The following is a 24,141-nucleotide window of genomic DNA, read 5'->3' as shown; positions in this document are numbered from 1 at the left end:
GGTTATCCTCACTTGGTACCACACCTGGTGATATATATCACTGCTGACAGCTTGTGTTTGCTGTACTGCTTGTCTTGTGCTCATAATTCTGGCTTTGCAGATACACTGAAATGCAGGTGATTGAATATTACAAAACATGGTATGAATCCAACACAGCATCTAAGAATGCTGAAGAAGGGTGAGGAAGAAGAGTACACCACAGAAAAATCATTGCTTTCTTGTTTTGGTTCCTGGCTGAAGAACAGTTCAACTTCATGCTATTTGGTTTCATTTGCATGCTGAGATGTCATCCAGACAATCAAATTTTTCTATAATTTTCTGGAGCTGGCATGATACGCCTGAAGAGCTGAATCTGATGACTCTTGATTAAGGCTCTCTAGGGATTTAAAGGGGATGTTTTTGATCTAGTCTACAATATACACAAACATGATCTCTCAGGTGCTTGCTATCTTCAGGGGTGAGGCTCGTGTGAATGCAGACACATGGCTAACACAGGGTTGTAAGCAGATCAGTGATTTCAATTGAAGGAAAAAAATCAAGTAGTATGCAGAAACACCCACGTAGTGTTGAAAGGTAACAAAAGATAGGAATCCAAACTGAAATGGATAAGAGAGAGTCCAATATTGCTAAAGAGGTTAGTCACAAGCCCATGCTGTTATACCTCTGATCTATGGCCTTGAAAAGGTTAGTCAGCTTAATTGGAAAACAGCTCTAAACTAAGCCTAGATGTTTTGGGGTTTCACAGAAGCTTGGATGAAAAGTAATTATGGAGGTATTTGTATTAAGTGAGATTTTTTTCTATTTATGTATTGTGTTCTAGCACAAAAAGCAAATCAAAGCCATCTATTTTTTTCATTCTCTTTCTTCTTTTCCTTTCTCTTTCTCTTTCTCTCTTTTTCTCTTTCTTTTTTTTTTTTTTTTTTTTTTTTTTAATATTTTTTTCTTTCCTTTTTCCTTTCTGCCTTCAAAATCTCTCCTCAAAAAGGAACTAAAATGTGTCATATGTATGCAGCCATTAAGAGACTACCTACCCATCCCAGTACAGCATCTTTAAATGCTTTATCTAAAAGCAGTTTTCCATTGTTGGTGTAAAACTTAGCACAGACTCAGATGTGTAGTAAGAGCTTTCACCATCAAGGAAACATTTGGTGAAGGTGTTGTGTACATCTGGCTTGGACACAAATTTTAGTTCAGTGACAAGCAATATCCTTTCTAGTGTTCCTATATAAGTAAAACAGTAGTGAGACTTATCTTGAGGAGCCTCTGAGCTAATCCCCCTTAAAGATATTTTGCTTGATATTAAATGTCCCATTTTCTTTCACAATTTATGGGTATAAGAAATCTTTCAGTCAGTCATGTTTATATCATTAATGTATTAAGAAATGAGTGACCAATTAGCCTGTTAAAACCTGGTTTCCCAAAAACCTCTACTTAGCACAGAGTTTCAGACTTTATTTAATTTTAAAGAAAATAAATAGAAGGAAGCAAATCAAATGCTTTAGTTAGACCCTTCCTGATGACATTTCTGCTTTACTTTGCCTTTATTCTGTTTTGCTTTCAGTCCAGACATTTGATCTTTATAAAATATACTTTCCAACAAAAGAAAATATTGTACATTCTTAGCCGCAAAACATCCAGACTGTTCATTACTTAATCAGTTATGAAAGCAAAGTCTCACAAGTTGGATTGTTTAAAGAAGCTGTATTTAACTTATGGTCAGATATTTTTCTCCCAAGACACTTTTAAAAGACCAGGGAAAGGTCTTGTGCTATGTATTTTTTATATCCAAATAACAAGTGAATTGAAAATAATTTTTTTCCAAGGAATTATGGTCAGCACACTGCAATATGGATTGGAAAAAGTAAAATTATGAAAGCAGTATATCAATTCTTTACGAGGTAAGCCTTTCAAAATAAATCAATCCATTAACCAGTGTCCCTTGTCTGTAGTTTATGGCAATACTGACAAAAGTGCAGAGCTTTACTGAGGAGAGGGTGTGTAGAGCATGCAAATAGATAAATGGCTGTTACCTGGAGGAAATGGCAGGGCAGCAAATGAAGTTTAGATTTTTTTATCGAGTCAGCACTTAAGCAGGGCAATTCAAGTTTGTGACCTCCTGTCACATACCTGAGCTGGAGCCAACACCAACTGGCTGCAAAAGTGTAGAGATCATTTCTCTTATAATCCATCCTGCTATATTTTTTGGGATGGAATTTTGACATATGTCAGGCATAATTTCCCCTTTTGAAAGAGGCAGAATTTCATTCAATTTCCCCCTTGTCTCCTGGGCTTTTTAGAAATGGGAGTTTGTGCAATTTGGACAAATGTTACAGAGTTTTGACTACAATGGCCATTTTTAAATTTTTTTTTGTTTTGGTCTAGTTCTTCGGGAGCAAATATATTTTGCTGCAAACTGCTCCTTGCTCTTTACTAAGAGGGTTTTGTGTTCAGCAATATCCTTTGAAGTGAGATAGAATGATGCTTGCTGTTTTTCAACTTCTGATTTTTAAAAGTGTATTTCAGGATTGAAGAAAAAACATGTTTCCAACAGAAATTTGTATTAGATTTGACACCATTTCAAATGTTGTATTTTTTTTTTTACATGCAGAGCAGTAAATAATGAAATCTGGAATGTCTTTTTAAAGTTAAATGGAATAAAAATTGAGTAAATATAATTATAACAATTTCATTTAGTTAAAATATATTGACATTTGAATATTTAGACACTAAACAGAGAAAATCACCACTTAATTCCAGCTGACTGAGACCACGTCAACCATTAGAAATATTTCTTTATTCATTTACTAAGCACATTATTTTTCACTCTTACCCCCTATTTCCAATCTTTTGAAGCTTATTAGCTAAAAACAACTTTCCTCAACACATTGTATGGTCTAATTTGTTTCAAAAACTGAGTTTTTGTTTTATATGATATTACTTTTGAGTAGGAATTAGTGACAATTGTGGTGCTAAAAGACTTAAAATAGACTTACACTAATACAGTGTTTATAGGTATATTACTAATGGAGCTAGTTGAATATTTCAGGTTGAAATATTTTTCTTTATTTTTTTATTGCTGAAAAAATATCTTTGATAAGATTTCCTGCATTAAGGAAAGATTCTCGACTAGTGTAAGTCAGTATGTTTTCACTGCATGCAGTACAGGATAAGGATCTAGACAGTGAAAAGTTCATAAATATTCATCTTTCTAGGTGTGCAACTGTGTTGACTGGGTGATAAATCACAGGGTTTCTTTTCCTCATTGGAAAAGACTGTATAAGAACTTGAAGAACATGTTTTTCTGACTACAAAAATGCATGGCAGAATGAGTTTTAACAAAAATTTCTAAATACAGGCTTGTTCCTTTTCTCACAGCTCTTTGTGTCAGTAAAATTAAGAACTTTAAAATGTATAGGATAAAAAAATGGCATGAGAGACATGGGGAATTACAATTTCATGCAATTTCGAATTTTTACCTAAAAAGTCCAACATCTTTCAGTTCCAATGAACAGTCTATGTTTGTAAAATTTTACAGGTATAATCTTTGCATTATTGAACCTCCAATATTTCTTTAGACTGATTAACTAGCTTCCTATAATAACTTTTAGACTTAGTGATTACAACCACTCAAATAAATTAATAGAAAAATGTAAGAAAATGCTGCTGATCAGAGCACTACATGGAGTCTGAGCAAAAATAAGTGTTTAAAAGGAAAGAACTCCACCTTGGTTTACAAGCTGCCATTAAGAAAGAGATTTTATCTCAATTTTTCCAGGTTTGTTAATGCTTTAATTGTTCCTTAAGTTGTGGCTCTTGGAAATAAATTTTCTATTTCTTATTATCTAGGTTATGGCTGGGACATAGAGAGCTGTTCAACTGCTTTATTTTTCCCTTCATAGGGGTAAAATTTCACCCAAGACAAGTGAACAGAGAATGTGAGATTTTGGATTCAAATAGAATAAAGATCAGAAATTTCACACTCATATGAATTATCCATAAAAGTTAGCTTCCCATGATTTAAAGAGGTCAAAGAAATTCATAAAACTGGGTACTATTTTGGTAATAGAATTTTATTAACTACCCATAAGAAAGGGAAGAAGATGCTAAGTTATCTGTCTGGCATTCAGTTTGAATCAAGGAAATTTTTTCAATAGGAAATTAAGAAAACAAGGAAGATATATCTATCTTGCCTTCAATAGAAATGTGATCAGAAACAGCTGTGATTGTAGACTAGCTAGATATAGGCACAGCCTAAGTATCATGTTAAAGCAGTAACACAAGTACAACAAACTATTCAGGGACTGTAAGACTTTGGAATCATGGGAAAAAAATAACTAGAATAATTTGATTTGTCTTTCACACAACAGGGGCATTTTTCTGCCCTGAAACACAGATACAGATCCTAACAATGAAGCAACAAGGACTTCTGAACTTGCTTACCAGATCTTCTTCTAAACCTCTAAACTTTCACTGCACAACAAATTCTAAACCTCAGTGCTCCACAGTGTTGTGGTTGCATCTAAATAGATCCTGGCTGGAATACTGTTCCACAATGATTTCTTTTTTATCCTTACCTGTTCCCATCCTTAGCTTTTCTTCATCCCCAGCCTGCATGTAGATAATTTTAGGTTGATTTTACTTTTAGATTGATAGCTTTTAATCTGTTTTTTTCTCTGTGTGCTTTAGCCATCCGGTACGTAGCAGAAGTGAACCTTGACAATGAACTTTGCTTTCACTTTTATATTAAACATGCTTTTGCCTGTGATCCTTTGGGGGACCTAAACCCTTCATTTATGGCACAATGTATCCTACCTCTTCGCAGGAGCACTCACAATGTCAAAGACACAGAGGAACTCTCTTCTTCCCAAGGTGTAGCAGACTGCATCCTTTTATGTGAAGGCACAGAATGACCAGTCCTCCCTTGACATCTCCCACAGGTGGTTGATATTTGTGGTGTCCTTCTCCATGTAGGTATGTCTTGGGGAAGAATGGAACACAGACTGGTCTGTATCCAACCAAGGAATGAATAACATTGATATGAATTCAGTTTAGTGAAGATTACTTACATTCTTCAAAGGGGAAGAGCATGTTGTTTTCAATTCCAGATATATTTTGCTTTTTCTCATTGAGAAGTTGCCTGTTTTGGAGATTTCTATCATAATGCTACGAGCCCCTGTGTATTAGGATTAATAATTAAAGTACTAATATATTTTTAACTGTAAAATTGCAAATGCAGCCAGAATGCAGTTGTATAGAATCTTCTTAGCATGCCTGCTGCAAAAAGGGATCTATGAAATTTTCATGAATGTTTTATATTACAGATAGGCAGAATCATTCAGTTCTTAATGTTGCTTAATAAAAGCATTGCAGACAGTTTTCTAAAGAAGCAAGCTGTGCTGCCAAGTTTGTGGTGTCACCCATACCACCAAAAATAAGCCTTTTGATGCTTCCAAGATTGTTCTGTATACAACACACATACACACACACTGATGCACCCTCTCATCTCTTTCTCTCTGTACTTGCAGACCATGATATGGAGTAAGCAGCAAAGCATGATGCTCATCTTTTGAAAGGGTAACAACATCAGCCTCACTGAGTTGCCATTTTCCCTCTACAACTGTCTGTACCTATCTGAGTAGAATGATAAAATAAGATAAAAAGCGAAAGAGAAATCTGAAATTTTAATCACTGTTACTGCTCTAGTAACATTTTAGCATTTTGCTGAAGAGGAGAAACTGGAAAGAGAGGTAATGAGGTAAGGAGAAATACTTGTCATGACATATGCCACTCCTTATCAGCATGTTCTCATCTAAGCAGACACAATACATCTCTTTCAACACTTTCTGTGTTGTTCTTCATACAAATATGCTAGAAATGAGGGAAACATTTACAGGAAACAATATACAGTAACCTCAAAGTGTGTTTTTGTTGTTGCTGATTTTTCAAAGCGTGGTTAATGATTATATGTGTCACATGAGATTGCTCCTGCTTCTTCTGTAAAAGAATATGACTTTCCAATCAGGAAAGGAGTAAGAGGAAATCACTGAGACTTCAGCTTTATGGAGGATTAGACAGGAGGTGATTAGTCAGAAGGTGACTGAAACCTGAGTAACCTGAGAGCATTTTTAACTTTTTTCCCCCCTAAAAAAGATTTGTTGAATCCAAGAAGTCTTAGGTATTCAGATTGTTATGACACGTAGTGGTTTGAATGGGAAATTTCAACCAGTTCTCTCATCAGATAAGTATTTGACAACCAGCTGTAAAAAGAACACAATTATATTCCTATCTAGCTTAGTGTGCCAAGGCTCTGGCCAGAAATGATTTTGCCAAGCCTTATCTTAAAAGCAGACAGTCACATTCCTGACCTATGACAGGAGGAGTAGTCTCCTAATCACTGCCTTGGTTTTTGAGTATTTTGACTGAAGTGAATGTAGAAGGCAACACCAGCTGGTTTGTTTATTTTTCCAGAATGTCTTACATAATTGTTCACACCCATCTATTTTCCACTGACCAAATGAGAGAACAGCTGAGGCATCCAAATGACAGATCTCACAGTCTCCATCTCTCTCTAATCCACCACAGAGCTACATTCTGCAGGGGTATGCTCTCTAACCCACTTGGAAGCAGCAGAACCAAATAATTCCTCTACCTTTCAAACTGTTAAAACTTATTGCTTTGTACAAGAGCAGATAGCAGTCTCTTTTTTCATAATGAACTTCCCAGAAAGTTTTTGTTCTTCAGAATTCTTGCTTGCTAAAATTTACTTTTGTGGTTACCTTTATTGTTTTTCCTGCCAAAACTTCTTCTGATTTGGGGTCAGACAGTGCTGTTTTATAAGAATCTTTTTTTTTTTTTTTTTTCAAACTGGAAGACAAAAATATTGTGCCTATAGATAGTGAGGTGTGTAGAATTTCTGAAAGAATCTGTATTTAATGCCCTTGAGCATTACAAAATTATGTTAATTTATTCAATGATTTTCATTGGGTTTATTGTTCATTTATTTCTCTTTTAATTTAGTCTGAATTCATCCCAGTGCACTTTATCTATAAGGTTCAAGAATTGCTTAATATTTAGACCTTTAAATCTAAAGACTGTTTTTGTTGAGACTTCTACCAGTGGATGTTTACATCCTATTATGACTTCACTGCTGTGAAGATGCTTTACATTCTCATTGCCAACAATTATCTCACTTTATCCACGCACTCTTATGAATTGATACTAATACGTTGTGCAAGAAAATAATGTCATGTGTCACCATTGCATCCAGAAAATACAAGCTCATCTTATAAAACTGTTAGAGTCTCAGCAATTTTAACTTTTTAATGTTGTCCTGCCTCTCTTGTAGAAAAAAAAATAGTCAATGTGGAATGATTTAGAACACCTGTGTCTGGACAAGCTTTGAGAATCATATTTGACTGATCAGAACCAGGTGCCATTGCAACTCAACCATCCTAGATGAACATTGTTAATAGTACACTGTTCATAGTCCACCTCTGTCAAAATATTAGTTGTAAGTGTTCTTTTCCAAATACATATTTTGTGTCATAACGAAATCAGATAAAGCCCAGCAGGACTCCCTTTCCAGCTAGCATATATGTTCTACACGAAGAATGAGGATCCCTGACGGGTCACAAAATACTTGGATTTGGAATCATTATTAAACAGGAAAAACTCCAAAGAATTTAATAGGCATTATACTAATAGAAGTCTTGGGTTTATTAGATTTACCCCCCATTATCTTTCCTCTAGCAATTCACACAAAACTGGCTCTTTCACAGCACTTTAGCTGCTCTCTGCCTCCTTCACAGCTGATAAGACTTTATACTGCTTTGCAGCAGCTGGAAGTGTGTGTCTCTGCCTTATGCATACATATTTGCATCATCCTGTTGTGCAGTTATGTGTGATTTACCGTGGTGAGTGGATCTTCTGCTGTGGGATATTACCTGAACCCAGGAGAAGAAAGAGAGAAAAGTTCAGCTCAGCCTGCTCCTGCTTTGCTTACATGCGCTTCTGTCCAGTAGGACTTTAGTCTGTGTTAAATGTGTATTGGAGCACCATAAAATATCCCAAGTTCAAAAGAAACTGTAGAAGGTGGAGGACGTTAACCATATATCGTGAGAGAAAAACATATCCAAGTGGGAACAGTGTTTGTACTTTTATATGTTTTACAATCCTATTCATAAATAAAGCTCCCCAAATATTTTCAATTCTGTTTTCAAAACTCCAGAAGTAAAATCTGATTTTGCATGATGAACTGTTTAAAATGTCTCATGAATTCAGTACAGTGTAAGGACTGTACTAAACGCAGACAAATGAAATTGTTCCCACTGAACTGTGCATTGATTATCAAATGATAAATCCATGGCTGTTTATCTACAGGAAGAAAACATTGGACCGCTATTCATTATCTGCAGAAAATATCAGCAGTCTTCAGTAAAATACAAAAGACTATTGTAGTCCCACAAAGACCTTATGTATAGCCATTACAGAATTAAAAAACAAATCTCCTTGTTAAAAATTAGCCAACACTATCCTATATTTCATTATCATCCTCATATATCTGAAAAATCTTTGCTAATGGGAATCTGAAATGGAGAGCAAAAGCTCTGTGCTCATTCGACTTTTGTCCTGCCTGCCACCACATGGTCTGGCCTGCCCAATAACATAGTAATTGATTTTACATCATATTTCAGTGGCTTAAGGAGCTGTAATTAATCTCCTTACAGTTCTGTTAAATGGAAATCCCATAAAGCTGACTAATATGCTTATGAGACGAAAACACTGGGCCAGTGGCTTAGGATCTGAACCGTGCTGCTGAGTGCACCCCTTTGCGCAGCTTTTACTGATGAGCTTACAGGCAGCAGCAGTGAGATGGAGATGGTGAAAGCTGAGTTCTATGATTTTATGATGGTGTCTTACACAAATGCTACCAAGTGTAAACACAACAGGGGAACATCTTATTTTTGGCTGGTGTTCAAAACTTTGTGTTTGTTTTAGGATGGCCAGTTAATGAGTGTTTCTTCTGGCCTAATGTCATCTTGGCAGAAGATTCAAAGGATCTACACTAAAACCCAGAGGCTTCCAGTTACTATCAGTGCTGGAAGCTCTGCATTCATCTCTGAATACATGGAGGCCAATTGTCTTGCATTTGGAGGTGAAAAAATAAAACATGTGAGTACAAATGCAACCTCTGTCTTGTCAATAAAGAAGATTCTCTTGCTAAATTAAACTGAAGACCCAATGTACCAGAGGCAAAAGAAATCCTTAGCTGGAGAAAAAAGACATACTATGTAGTTAAAGGTTACTGAATCACTTGCTATTTTATCATAGAGATTGGACAGAGAATATAAAATTGACTTGTATACCTTTTTATATTCTAAGCTTTCTAGCAGAGAATCTTTAAATATCATTAGTTAAAAAATAAAAGGAAATATCTGACAGGAACACAGAGCAGTTTCAATGTTGTATATAGATTTGGCTCCTTCAACTGCGAATTAAAGTGAGCTTGAAATGAAATAAACAGAACAGCTTCAGAAGTGTAGAGCTGAAGGGAAGTCATCCGTCACAATGGAGGAATGTTTGATCTGATGTACAGTAGTTTAGCTCACAAACTTCATTGCTAAAAACATTTATCTCTGTGCTCAGTGCAAATTCTAATAATATAAAGTATGTCCTGAAGAAATTCAATATACCAAATAATTGTGAGCACCAGTCTTATGGAATGTGTAAAAAATAGACACAGTGGACATGCAGATACATTCTGTTTCTGTCTGTGCTTGACAAGAATGAAAAATAAGTCCCATAACAACACTTACAAAAAATATCTCAGATGTTTAACAAGTTTTATATGATTTTCCATTCTGAAAGAGGACGTTTATGTGCTAGTTTCTTAACTAAATGTTGTTTGGTAACTGAATGTTTCATGGCAACTTTTCTGTCTTTCCTTCACCTGGTTCTAGACACTCCAATCCTATTAGTCAATTATAGCTTCTTATCATGCTTGTTGCATATTGTGATTTCCATAGTATTCACAGATATTGAGAAATGTAGTCTGCCATAAGGGGCTTGTCTTCCAAAGATATTAAGCAAGTAGTAGTTCATAAATAACCTGAGATAACTGGTTATGTTCACCCTTGTGATAGGTTATTTTTGAATACATTGTTAAAAGTGTCATCCACAAATAGTTCTCAATAACACATATGATAAGTTTATCAACTTGTCTTTTTTCTCTTCCTTTTCAATCATTTTAATGTATAATGTGTGAAGAGAATGTCTTCCTTCCAGGCAACAAAAAAGAAGCTATTTTGACATTTTCAGGGTAGAAAGAAAAATGCCATTTTCTCTTTGGAGAACATAGTTATAATTTCTGTGATACTTCAAGGTTAATTCCTGCTCTTTGAAGGAGATTACACTTTGACAATGCTGTATGTTGACCTCTAAAGCATCTGTGAAATGTGAAATTCACAGAAATTTAATAAATACATAGCTTAATTGCAGTATCAACATTCACTCAGAACTGGCGTATAAGTCCTTTTTCTCCAGAATATTTCAATGAGATACAAAAGCATGGGAATGAGTAGTTTTGGGGGTTTTCTATAGCACAAACCTATAGATTGGTGACTATGTAGAGGATTAGACAGGTAGATAATCCTTTTTAACTGGCCAGTAATTTTAACTAAAGGGTACAGTGACAAAGAAGGAAGATGTCTCACAAAATTAAGTTGAAAGAAGTTGTTGCAACTCTACATATTCAAATTAGATTAGATTCACATAAGATTAAAAAAATCTTTGAATTCAAATTAGAACAAAACACAAATATCATATTGAATAACATAATTTTGACTGTTGTATGACATTTGCTCATAAAAATTTTTCCTATTTCCCCAAATTTAACACAGGTGTCTTGTGTTTTGTTTTTTGCTAGGTTTTGTTTCTGTGTGTTTTAAACATTTTTTTAAGACTTGAAAATATTTTTATATGATTGTCTTTATTGTAGAGTAAAATTTGACTGGCAAAAACACACAACCTTCCGTTTTAGTGATTTGTTCAAGTTTTCAGACTTCATGGAAGTGGAAAAGGTAAGCTTTCACCCTTTCCATTTTCATGAGTCACTGATTAGCCCTCCTTTTTCAACAGCTGGCCCTCAAAATCCCTGGGGCAGCAGCCATAAATATGGAGATGTCTGGAATTTTTATGTGTATGCGTTGTATATGACAGACATATTATTTAACTAGATACTAAAAGGATCTGAGTTAAATAAAAAAATCTAAATAGAGATGAGAGACGATTTTTATTAAAAATACACACAGTGAATCCATATCAATCATATTTTTAGAAAGTACTTGGAATTCTGAAGTCTTTGCAGATGCTTCTTCCAGATACTTTTCCCTTTTTGAGTCATGTTTATCTATCTTAGTGTAGCTAGAAACTAGTTCACTTATTGCTTGTCTCTACCTCTGTTGGGGGACTTTGCACATGCTTTACTCATGAAGGAGGCTTTCAGAACACTTAAGACTACAATTTCCTACTCTACATTTTTAGCAACATACACACACCTCTTCTTATTGAAAAGAACAATCTTTTTTATTCTCTTGGGGGATGTGATTCGTTTCAAAGGCAAATGCCAAATCCAGATCTTTTTCTTCTCTTTTATCAAATACTTTTTAGCTGGAGAACCACTTGTTTTCAGCACAAATCTTCCAGCTAGCTGTCACCAGTGCACACAAGAACATTGCCACCTTAAAGCTTGTCAGTTCAATGTTACACTTACCTTCTTCACTTGCTATCTTATGAAAGTCTAATTACTCTTCCCACTCTTATAAGTCAGGTCCTAGATCAACACAACAAAAGAGAAAGTAATAGAGCTTCCAGAAAGTAAAAATCTTAAGCAGTTTTAACTTAAAATTCCATCTAGTGGTGCCATAACATCATCGGACTATAGAAAGCTATTGTACAGGCAGTTTTAAAGCACTAGTTTGTTCCTTGGTGTTGCTTAGGAGGGAAAATTGGGTCTCATTAGTGCTCTTACATTTGCACTAATGAAGGTGTCACTGTTGGAGACAGTTTGTACTGAAGTTTATGACAAAATAAATAAATCTGGAATTTTTAATACGTGCCTACTGCTATAAAAAAATTAAAACAAATTCATCAAGTTGGTAAATCTATAAAAGGCCTTTCATGAAGGCTTATATTGATAATATTTTAAATGATCAATCTGTTTTTAGTAACAAAAAGCATCCTCAATCTGCCCTCACTACAAAATCAGGTACTATGTCAATAAGAAGCACACAAAAGGAGAACTGATTTTCCAAATTAGGCCAGCTAATTTGAGTACTCAGAAGCAGCATAGAAGTATAATCTTTGTCAAATTGGATCTTGTCCATGCACCCCTCATAACTCACACAGGTAATAGGGAAATCCTGTTGAAGTTGGTAGCACTATCTCATGTCATGACTGTCTGTAAGCTTCACATAAACAGTTTTCTCTTAAAAAGTGTTCTGCCTTAATAATAGAGGAAGATTGAACATTGGTACTTTCAACAGCTGCTGCATCAACAGTTGCTAAATGCTAATAATGAGGTATGGTAACTAGCTGAAATGCAAGCAGGTGGCTGGCATCTAAGCTTGTTCTGTAACCCAAATCCTTCAATAGGAGAAAATGGAAATGTGAATACTGATGTGTTTTGTGTATGGTTTAACAGCAGCAATACTAATGGACTGCATCAAAAAAGAAAAATCTCATTTTATTAATCATCTCTTTTTTCAGTTTACATCAGTCTGTCATTACAAAGCAGCTCTAACACCACACAGTATTTTTTCCTAGCCACTTCAATTTTTAATAGGTAAGTTGCAAAGATCATATTAAGTAATTTAGCACCATGATAGGAAATACAAAAACATGGCTAGAAATGCATAGTCCTTTTTGTCACATTGCTTTCAGGGTGCATCTCAATAAATGAGAGTATGAATTGTATGGATGGTGCCAGAAAGAGCTCATAAAGATGAAAAATATAATCAGGTGGATCAGGTATATCCTCTTACTGAAGATCCCAGCAGCAATGGTCTTACTAGTGGGTGGCTTCTCTATTAATTAAGGAAAAATGGAAAATATGGCAGAGAGAAATATAGCCATGACTGACAGAAAGGACAGTACAAGCCTAAAGAATCTTCCTAGTGAAGAGAAAAATAATCCTTCAGTGTCACTGCAGATGAATTTATTTATCAGCTCCATTAAAGGCATAGAATAATACAGAAAGAATAATTGACAGAAAAAGCAGTAGATTCATCATTGCAAAGAGCCATATACAATGGATGAACTAGCTCTGACAACAAATTCTCTTAAGAAAAGTAAACTAAAAATTGCTCTTGACCACACCTGAGGAGACCTTAAAAATTGTTTGACTGATCTTTTTCATTCTGTATTTATCTTTGAAGTATGCTGACTTTATTAACAGAAAGTTTTTGATTGTTTGAAAGCATTTATATTTTTTTCCACTTACCCTAATGAATTTTTTCTCACTTTCTTTGAACCCTGACTTATATCATGTAGACATAGCATCTCATTTGGAGCTATCTCAGAGTAACTCTTAATATAACTCTGCCTTAGCACAGTGAGGTCACCCTGAGTGAGTGGTGACAGCTGGATTCAAATATTGGAACGTTCTCATTACTTTCCAAATTAGCCTAAAAGACAGAAGGTTTTCATCTCCATCTTGATACACAGCAGACAACATTTCAGAAGAGTTCCCCCCACAGACAGAATGGCTTTCAGGACATGACTGCTAGAATACCAACTTCAGTACCTGTTACTGTAATTTCCAAAAACAAATGCAACCATGACAGAATGAAGACCTACTAAATAGAGTCAGTAGGATCAGGCAGGTATCTGGTATTCATACAAAAAAACCCCCAATAAACTATAGATAATAGCTCCTTAAAATTAGTGTCTGCAGAAAGCTTAGTTTTTTACTAAGGCTGTCTGAGAATTTTGCTTATGAGAGCCCTTTTAACAAAAGCTTCATCAACAAAAGCTAGCAGGGATAAGAGGTTCCATTAGGAACTTTCAGTACTTTGACTGTGTCATAAAAAAGAGGAGAAAATCAAAACTTTTGGTAAGAATGAAAGTTTTAGAGACTTCTGAGAAAGCTAAAAATCCCAGTACAGTACCTATCCTCCTCCCATGATGGTAAAAATAACATTATATCTTTGCATGTGTAATCTGTAGCATGAATATTCATACACACCTAATGTGTGAGCCCTCACTAAGGGGATCTTTTAATCTTGACTGTCTCAAGATCATTGTTAGCAGAAGTGTCAGGTACAGATAGGGTCATCTACAGCTTGTGTCAACTTTATAGAGCTGAAGGCTGTTTCAAGAGCTATTCTGCTGTAGGAGGCACCTGATAAATCCAGCAACAGTCTCTGAAAGAAATAACATATTATTGATAGTTACCACTTTTGTTTGAAGAAGCTTTTTGTGTTCTAGATTTAGAGATTTGTTTTTCTGTTTTGCCTCAGAAACCAATTCCTTATTCGGTGTGAGAATATTTTAAAGCATTTAAAGTTTTTTCAGTGAAAAGAGAAAAAAAAAGTGTCAGCATAGGAATATCTGATTTACTTTCCTTGCATTTGGCTTTCTCAATCTCTGAGCATTTTCTGAACATAAAGTGAAATCACAACACTACTGAAGGACATAAATTTTTTTCCAATTTACATAATGCACAGAAACAGAAGAGCACTGAGAATCTTTGAACAGACACTGTTACTAGGATTACTGTATGTAAGCATCTTAAAAGTTGTTCTCACCTGTTGGACTTAAAATCCACTGTGCAAACAGATGTAGGAAGTATAAAATCAGACCTAGCAGAACCTTAGCTTGCTCTCTAGATCAGGTAGACAGGTCTGTATTTAGGGCACCACTCAAAAACAACTTCTACCCATGCAACCTATTAAATTTGGCTGTCAAAATTTTCAAGAAAGCAAATACAAATATCCCAACAATTACTGTGTGTTAAACCCTCAAGTTTTAATTGTGGTTTTGATTTTCTGAGTCAAACATTTTTGAAAACATTGCTTTAGTGGGTCTGTAGCTTTCCTTTTCACATCTATGGTGGTCCAGCCAGGGAAAGAGGTTGTGATAGTCCCCACTAGAAAGGAAGTGTCTTTTCCTCATATTAAAGTATTGTAAAACTCCAGAGTAAATTGTTATCCTGGCCCTAATATTGAAATCCTAATTCCATTTGCAATCCCAAGAAGAAAAATAACCCTTTCTTATGAAGAAATCAGGTGAGATGCCTCATTGCCTGTCATAAAACATACTTCTTCAACCTCAAACACATTAGTTTAATGGCCAAAAGACCCATGCAATTACATCAAACCTGCAGGCAAGGTCTGGAATGAGAGGTACAGTTATAGCACTCCCAGTGAATGTTATAAATAGCCCAAAGTTTCCCCACAGCCCAATGTTTAACCACAGCATACTTCAAGGAAAAAAAATTAGATATTTTAAAAGTGAGGTTGAAAACTTTTATAGAAGTGTTCTACTATTTATTGGAATACTTTAAAGTAAGGCATGTTAATAGCATGAAGGAAAGAAACAGGATGAGGGTTTATGGTCTATATTATAGCAGATGTCATACAAGATCATTAAAAGGATTTTTCTGGCCTTAAAAACCTCTGAACTCATGGGTCACTCTTACATCTGTGCTGGACTTTCCTTGGTTATGTCATGGGAGATTGACACTAATTTATTGTCGATCTTAATTTTTCAGAAAAAGCAGATATGTACTGCCATCTTAATCTTGCCAGACAAGCTGAAAAGACTTTTTTTTTTTTTTATTTTATTTAGTCTGCTTTATGGGAAATTTATTGACAAATATAAGTTTTTATGGAACCTTTTTTTTCCAGAACTAGTGCTTTAGTAATTCAATTAATATTGTATTAATCCATATTAACGATTGTAATCACAGATTCTATGCATCAATACCCAAATGTGAATGTGACAAGTTATCTTTTGATCCTAAGATATTTAGAAATAAATGTTTCAGTGATTTGAATATGAATTCCAGTGTTTGAAAAGCTCATCTTGTGTGGTTTTCCTTCTTTTAAATTTTGAAATTAAGATTCCAAGCCTTAAAAATTTAACTTATTGAAAGAAAGGTGTTAGAGTCCACATTTAGACTTGAGCAAAAAATTAGCTTTAATGCTATCTGAAACAACCCAAGATCTGTATTTTACCTCCCAGATTCTTCTGTAATCAGACAGTGTTTATTGTTTAAAGAAGCCATTACTATTGCTTAAAAGTGTTTTTGTAATTAACATGTCATGGACATGTTTCCTTGAAGTCATCCCAACTGTTATTAAACATGGTTCCTACTTATAGCTGTCTGATATCCACTAAAGCAAGTGTTTTAAAGTATCACATATTTTTTATGATAATGCTAGTTAAAATGATTTTACACCTAAAGTCCCAAGCGATATTTTCACCTAATTCAGTGTGGATGTGACTCGCATTGGAAACTGAGGCTGAAAAAAAAAAAGAAACTGATCATAGTTAATTATTGGGGTAATGTATGAAGCAGCTCTGATATTATCTTCATTTGAATTCTAACAGGGAAGTGCCCAACTTAGGTGTGAACACGGACACAGAGATGTGCAAAAGACCCAAATGTTCATCTTTTGCCTGCTCAGGACTCAGATGGTTCCACCTTTCAAGAATTGCCTCTTACAGGTTTTTTTTTTTAAGAACTTTTCCAAAGTAATAAAGATGCAGCTACCATTCAAGGCACATTTTGATTGCATTTCATCATTTTCTTGTTCTTTTAGGCAATAAGCTTTGGACAAATATTTGTTTACTTGCTATAGTATATATTTCATATAATTTATTGTGTGGTAACAGGTCTTAATTGACTCTCCATTGACTTCATTGTTGTAGGCCTTTTTTTCCATCCTCTATCTGACTTCAACACAGTGTGTGATAACTTCCAGGTCCTTACTAGATTTTTAAGGGACAAAATGAGCTACCCAACCCAATCTCTGCTTTTCTTTATACCTCTTCATCCCACTCCCTTACAAAAGAATATAAAAAGTCGTCCCTGAAAAAACCTTGGTCTTGTCTGTTCAGACAGAGGTTTTGCTTCTAATATTCTAGAAATGTCTCTGATTACAGTCCCAAAGATCGCTGAGAGTCTAATGCTGACTCTTTAAGATCTTCTTTACTCATCAATTTGGAATTGGATTGTTAGACCAAGAATGGTGTATTTGAGCTTTGTTCTCACCTTGCTGGTTCCTTTGATGCTGACATTTCAGATTGATATGATCTGGCTGTGCCTGCTTCCTGATTTTTGTTGGAGTGGCCTGTTTGGAGCACACCAAACTCTGACAAGATATCTGGGGAAGTGATTTGCAGGGTAACACAAAGCTGGCATCCTCTGCTGAGACAATTAGCTGTTGTACACTGTATCGAGTGATTAAACATCAAGGTATCTTACCTTGAGTACCGAAAAAGCAACAGGATGACTGACTGATAAAAGCGCCAATTAAAAGATAGACAGCAGAAGCAAATAGGGAAGCAAAGAATTATTATGCTCTAGGAACTAGGCAGTACTTCCTTAAGATGCCCTTTCCATGAGGCAAAGATCTCTTACTGCCCTTCAGGAAAAAAGGTATAGCTCAAGGGAAAGTGAGACAGATCCAAGTGAAGCCAATGGAGGTGTTGGTCCATGGAGCAATGAGATCAGAAATAGAATAGCATGGGCTTGGTTTGAGCAATTTTTACTCCCATCCCCATAGGGCTGAATAGATAAACTCTGAAAATATGTTTGCAGCTTTGCCCAGGTGCCGTCAGAAATAGTAAGCATAGGATCACAGTAAGCAATAGTAAGTGGAAAAAGATGTCAAGAGTTCAGGAAGCTCCAACAGACCTGAATGAGGGCATGCCTCTTCTTTCTTTCCTGGAATCCCTTCATCTTTTCCTCAGGAGTAGAGTGTCCACATTCCCATCTCAGTTCCCGTTTCCCAGTCCTATTCCTTCCCTTTGGTGTGATAGCCCCCACTAAACACCAGTGTTTCACATCCAAGTGTCCCCGCTCTCTTCTCAGGTTCCTAAGCTGACAGGTAACTGGAAGAGGTCCAGCTCCATGTGTGGGGGAATCTCGGGCCCAGGCCAGGGAAAACAGCCAGAAATGAGTTTCAGAGGAAGAGCTATTGTTGTCAGGAGATACCTCCTTCACGTTTTTCCAGTCCTCCCTCTTGTCTTTGGCAGCAGCAACAGAAACCCGATTGCAAAGATGAGATGGGGATTTGCTGATCATCCTGGAAAGGAACATTCTTTCCTCAGGCATACTCAGAGCAGGCAGGTTGCCATTCCTTGTTGGCTGCAACTACTTTTGCATCCTGTCTTACTCTGGAATTTCATGAAGTTGTATATCTACCTTATATTATTTTATAGAATCATAGAATGGTCTGGGTTAAACCAATCACCTTGCAGTTCATCTTGGAATACTATTTGCCATAGCCTTTCCCACAGTATTTCTTGTTGATATGAACATACCAACATACCATGTAATGGTATGAACTTGTGTCAGGGAAGGTTTAGATTGGATATTAAGAAGCAGTTTTTACTTTGAGGTGGGTTGGACAGGGGAACAGGATTCTTAGGGAAGTGATCACAGCACCAAGTCGGCCAGAGCAAAAGAAACATTTGAACAATGCTCTCAGGCACATGCTGTGATTCTTGGTGCTGTCCCGTGCAGGGCCAGGAGTAGGGTCCCTTCCAAGAAGGATATTTTATGATTCCATGATTTTATGTTTATTCACTTTTGAGATCATTCTTTGTCAGTGCCCTTGAATCTCCAGAGATTTTTGTGTATTCTGTTATCCATGTTCCTAGAATCCCAGTGTAGTTTCCATAAAGTAAAAAAAGAAAGCAGGATGCCAGGAAACTTTTGAATTTCCTACAAGCCAGCAGGAAAACACATACACGTATTAAGAGTGACAAGCCTGCAAGAATTATCTGTGCATACATTTGGTGGTCTTGATGACAGATTGACATTTGTTCTTGAAGGTGAAGGATAGAATGGGACTGGAAAAGCAGGATTTTGTTTACTGTAACTAATAAATTTTCAATGCTTCACAATCCTATGATTACTTTTGCTGACCTCTGGAGAGGCCATGACCCCCTCACGGAAGAGATCTTGGCTTCAAACATAACTTTACAAACTCAAGGAAATATTGGCTTTTCGTTACATAGGGATTTCAGTATGAATTAGTTGTGAGTTTTCTATTTTTGATTGATCAGCTCTGACTGATCCTGACTTTCTTAATGATAGCATGCTGCTGGAACTTTGGTGAAAGCCAGACTAAGAATCAATCCCTTGCTTACCCTTTCAGACCTTTTCCTTTACTTCTTCATCCTGTCTGCTCAGAATTAGTGTGATTTAATTAAATGGCTTACATGACAACACCAAAGTGAAAAAGTGGATTGTTTTAAAGAGAACTGTTTAAAATCAGTTACTAAAGTATGAGAATGGCATGGATCAAGAGAATGAGTTTGACTTGATCTTCTCTGAGGGCCTGCACCCCCAGCTGTACTGAAAGTGGAGATAGTCTGTGTTTAGACTGAGCAGTGGAGTTTTCCATGATGATGGAGGCTGGAAGTTGGTGACTTCTTATACTGAGGGAGGACGGCTCCTGCACAACCTGCAGATTGCCTAAAGTAATGATGGCTTGTCCTATACAAAATTTGATTCATTAAACCTTTTAATTTGACCAAAATCATCAGGTCTGTCATTAGCTTAATAATTGAGCCTAGAGGCTGATTCAGATGGGATCAGAAATGATCACAAGGATACCCCTAGAACAGAAACTGCAGAATACCCAGAGAACAATGACATATTTAAGATTTGGTTGGGGATATGATATGAAAATGCCTCTTGCTGTTCTAGTTGCTGACTTCTAGATTTGAACATGAACATGACATTTTCCTCATGTCTACTCATTCCCATTTACTGTTGTAAGATTCTGCTTTCAGCTTTCTGCACTCAATGCCTTTCTCTTCTTTTTTTTCTTTAAAAAGTGCATTTCTGAATAACTTTTTTTATCTTCTCTGACCCAAAGGCCAGAGTGTCTTTGACTTTTGAATTTTTTACTCTCAGTTACTTTTCCCTTGCAAAGATTGCAAAGTTATTACTTCAAACCCCTCTTTTCTTGGCATGAATTCTAGGATGACTTGTTTTCAGGTGCTGTGCTTTTTGCTAAATTATTCTAGAAACCATAGTATAATAATGTACTAAGAATTAACAGACCAATATATTTCTTAGATCAGATGGCTTTCGTTACTTACATCCTAAAAACAGGATGACCTATGTAGGTAAGGATTATACACAATTTTCTAGAGTTTAACATTCATGTAATAAACCATTTACCATTACAATCTCTCTTCACTTCCTAACAACTTATCCAAAACTTTCACATTTCCCACTGAAAGTTTCAACATCTCTATCTCTCTGAGGAGTGACTTATTGTTTTAAGAAAATTTAAGCACAATCTCCTCAATTATTTTTTAAGCTCCATCCTATGTGTTACCATTCTTTTAGTTTAACATAGATTTTCAGAAACAACTATGTTTTGTTCCCATGGCAGAGGAACAAAGTAAATAAACATGTAAGACCTGCACCTTTTACTGAGACAGCACAGGATTTTGCTTGTGAACATGCTTGTAAGTTACCTAAACATAGCCATAGTAGGGCTTGGGGGAATCCTGTCACCTTTTTTCGGCTCACTGACAGTTGCCAAGTCTGGACAAAGCAGGTATTCATAAGAAGACCCATCCCCTCAAAATTTTTCTGGGATTTTAACATCTAATTAAACATATATACGTTCCTGAAATATTCAGAATATATCCACTCTGCAAAGAGACAAGGGTATGGATACTATAAGTACTGAAATGCAGGAGCCATGGAACTCTACATTTCTCTTACTGAGAGAGAATCACTGAGGAGCCCGGTAGACCTTCGTACAGAATGTTATTGTTGATGCAGAAACAGGCTGATGTGGTGACTGATGAACAATAACAATTGCTATTTCCATGTGATACCACATATATGACTTCTAGTCCTCTGCTGGTTCGGGAAAGAATAAAAAGAAAATTTTAACCAAAATTAGTAATAAATAAAAGAAAATATAGTTACTGGTTTTAGAGATTCTTCAACAAATGTAGCTGAAATGGTATTACAAAAATTCAAACTCTAATGAGGAAAAGAAAATTCTTCATAATCTTTCATAGTTTTCTATGAAAAAAATATTATCTGAAGATTTTACAGCACTTCTTTTAAGCCCTAGGGAATTTAGTCTGTTTTTCTTTGTGTTCAAAGGAAAAAGTGAAGGCTTCTGGGGAGAAAAAAATAATCATAATTCACGTTTGCATTCTTAGAGTAAGCTTGGAAATCTAGGCTTCTACAAGAAGGATCAAGGCTTCTACAGGAAGGCTCAAGATGTTTTGGTTTTTTTTAAATTGTCATTTTGGATCTGTTGTATAAGTGTTTGCAGCCCTGAAATTTTAAGTTTTGTCTTGACATCATATTGCCTGATGACACATAGTCCTATATCTAAGATTTATAGAAATTGGCCAGAATACTAAAGATGTATTACAAAGGCATTTTGTCATTCATCTTCTTTAGAAACATTTGAAAATCTTAGTTACTCCTAATGACTTTGAACTGAAGTCCAGCATAGTTTAAGTTTCTGACAGTGATTTTTAAAAAAGAGAATTATCCTTTCTTACAAATAATTTACTGTAACAGCTGAGAAACAAAACAAAACAAATAAATAAATATAAAACAAACAGGAAAATTACAAAGAAGAAGGTGTAATTCTTTTGCTGTTAGAAAAACAAGTCAAAATTTATTTTGGAATTATTATACAAAGTAACAATGAGAAATATTTAAAATGTATTTTTCAGATGGTGTAGCCATTTGTTTTTCTTTTTTTCCTTAGCAAATTTATTTGTCAATAAGAAGTTTTCAATCAAAACTCTGAAATATACTTTATTTATTATCTTTAATGACTGAGATCAAAAAGGTCTCCATCCATCTTTTCCTTTTCCCCACTTTCTTTTCCATCTGGGTCAATGTTGCTTTGGCAGGGTATGCAGAGAACTGATGACACCCTTCTTGTGCCTGAAGCCTGTCAAAGCAGCAGCGAGAAATTCAGCCGCAGCCTCACACCAGGCAATCCCACTGGCAACAGGGCTACTGAAACTGTCAGGCAAATTAAGGGCTCAGAAGCTGTGATTGGTGTTTTGAGGGAGCACATTTTTCAAAAATACTGAAAAGTGCTTTCAAAAATGTGCAAATGACTTCTAAGCTTTTTTTTTTTTTTTTTTAAAGTTTTCATCTAAGCATTTTTTGCCATTCTTTGAAAAGAAAAATTGGTTATATTTCTGTCTCAGTAAGAATCCCTATAAGGCCCCACTCCAGCATACACACATGTATATTTAACTTCCTGAATACTTGGTTCAGCTGAATTCAGATTGACACTGACTCTGGCGTGTGTTAGGCCTTAATATTTGCAGGATGCAAAGCTCCTTTTAGAATTTGTAGAATAAGTATGAATGAAAGAGAAAGGAGAAGGATAAAAGTTAAAGGAATTTCTTGCTCAAAGGTTTAGTCCAACACAAATATTTTTATCTTGCTACAATTTCCAATTTGTTTATATATTCAATCAAAGTTTAAATCAAAATACCAGACTGCAGCATTCTTATTTGTACTGATTTGTTTTGAAATGTTTCAATAAGATATTTCCTAGTTAAAAATGAAAATTACAAAATTTTAAAAAAATGCATTTCTCATACAAAAAGATATTTCTTTGAGTTCGACTTCACTAGACATCACAATAGTAAATGTCTTGGTGTTGCAGATCTTATAAGTCACATCTTATTCAGTCATCCAACCAGAGATGTAAAATTTATATATCCGAGATAAAGAAATGAAATAGAGAATACCTATGGGCATGGCAGAGGAGAAAGAAAATACCTTCAAATAAATTATTAGTTTTCAGACAATTGAGTGGTTAGAACCAAGGAATCAGAGTGAAGACTCCTACTGCCTCTGGTGCACTACTTTTCTACTCATTCTTTACGAACCCCAAAATCCAAATTTACTAAGGACACGTTTGAGCCCCTGACTTACATTCAAATAAAGAAAAGCCTATATTTTCAGAATAATTGGAAGAATTTTCTTCTATCTGAGAAGCATTGCAGCTGTGTATTTGTAGAACATTTATTTAATTTAAAACACAGAACATGGTTGTTAACAGTGAGTCTTAAAGGACAAGTATATGTCCTTTAAGCTTCTCTTGGTGTTGGAGTTGTTGTAAATTACCCATGGGCCAGGCAGACTTCAAAGGGAAATCACCTCATTAAGGTGATTGCTGAAAACACGTCTCTCTAGGTGCTAGTACTGTTTCATTCCTTCCAGTTGATAACTCAACCAGTTTGTTTGCTCAGACAGTTCATATTGTCTCTGCAAAGGGAAGGAATATATCTGTAAAAGAAATCTCAAAAAGATAAAGGCAAAGCATTATAAAATACCTAAAAATGTGAGTGCTTGCACATATTATTGACTTGCACCAGCAGACTGGTTGTGACACCACCAGAGAGTAAGAGAAATGTCTTGTTGTATATTTATTTTAGTTAAAGAGATTGCACAAACAAATTATAAAAAAAATTGAAAATGTTTAACTTTCTTCCAAGTTACTCAACCATGTCATAATTCCATTAGTTGTTTTCCAACTTGTTACAAATTTCCTTTTCACAACATTGCTGTGCTGTAGTTTATGCTCTGACTTTTCTCACTGTGAGCACTACAGAGATCCACAAGTAACATTACAAAGTACTTGTGACCAGCCACTTGAGCAGAGGTGATTAATACCATCTAACCTGTAAATCTGCCTTGGACAGACCACGCTTCACCATCATGCATCACAGCCAAAAAACTCCAAGAAGATATCTGGTTCTCATTGCTGTGCTTTATGATATGTCAGAGAAGCTCTGTTTCTAAACAGGATATTCCTCGGATCCTTTCCTAGGAGTCAGTGGGTTGGATGCAAACCAGCTTCCAACCTCTAAGCCTTTCCAAAGCTGTAG

This window comes from Zosterops lateralis (assembly GCF_965231275.1).
Source record: "Zosterops lateralis genome assembly, chromosome: 3".
Classification (NCBI taxonomy): Eukaryota; Metazoa; Chordata; class Aves; order Passeriformes; family Zosteropidae; genus Zosterops; species Zosterops lateralis.
Note: the sequence above shows the minus strand (reverse complement) of the source record.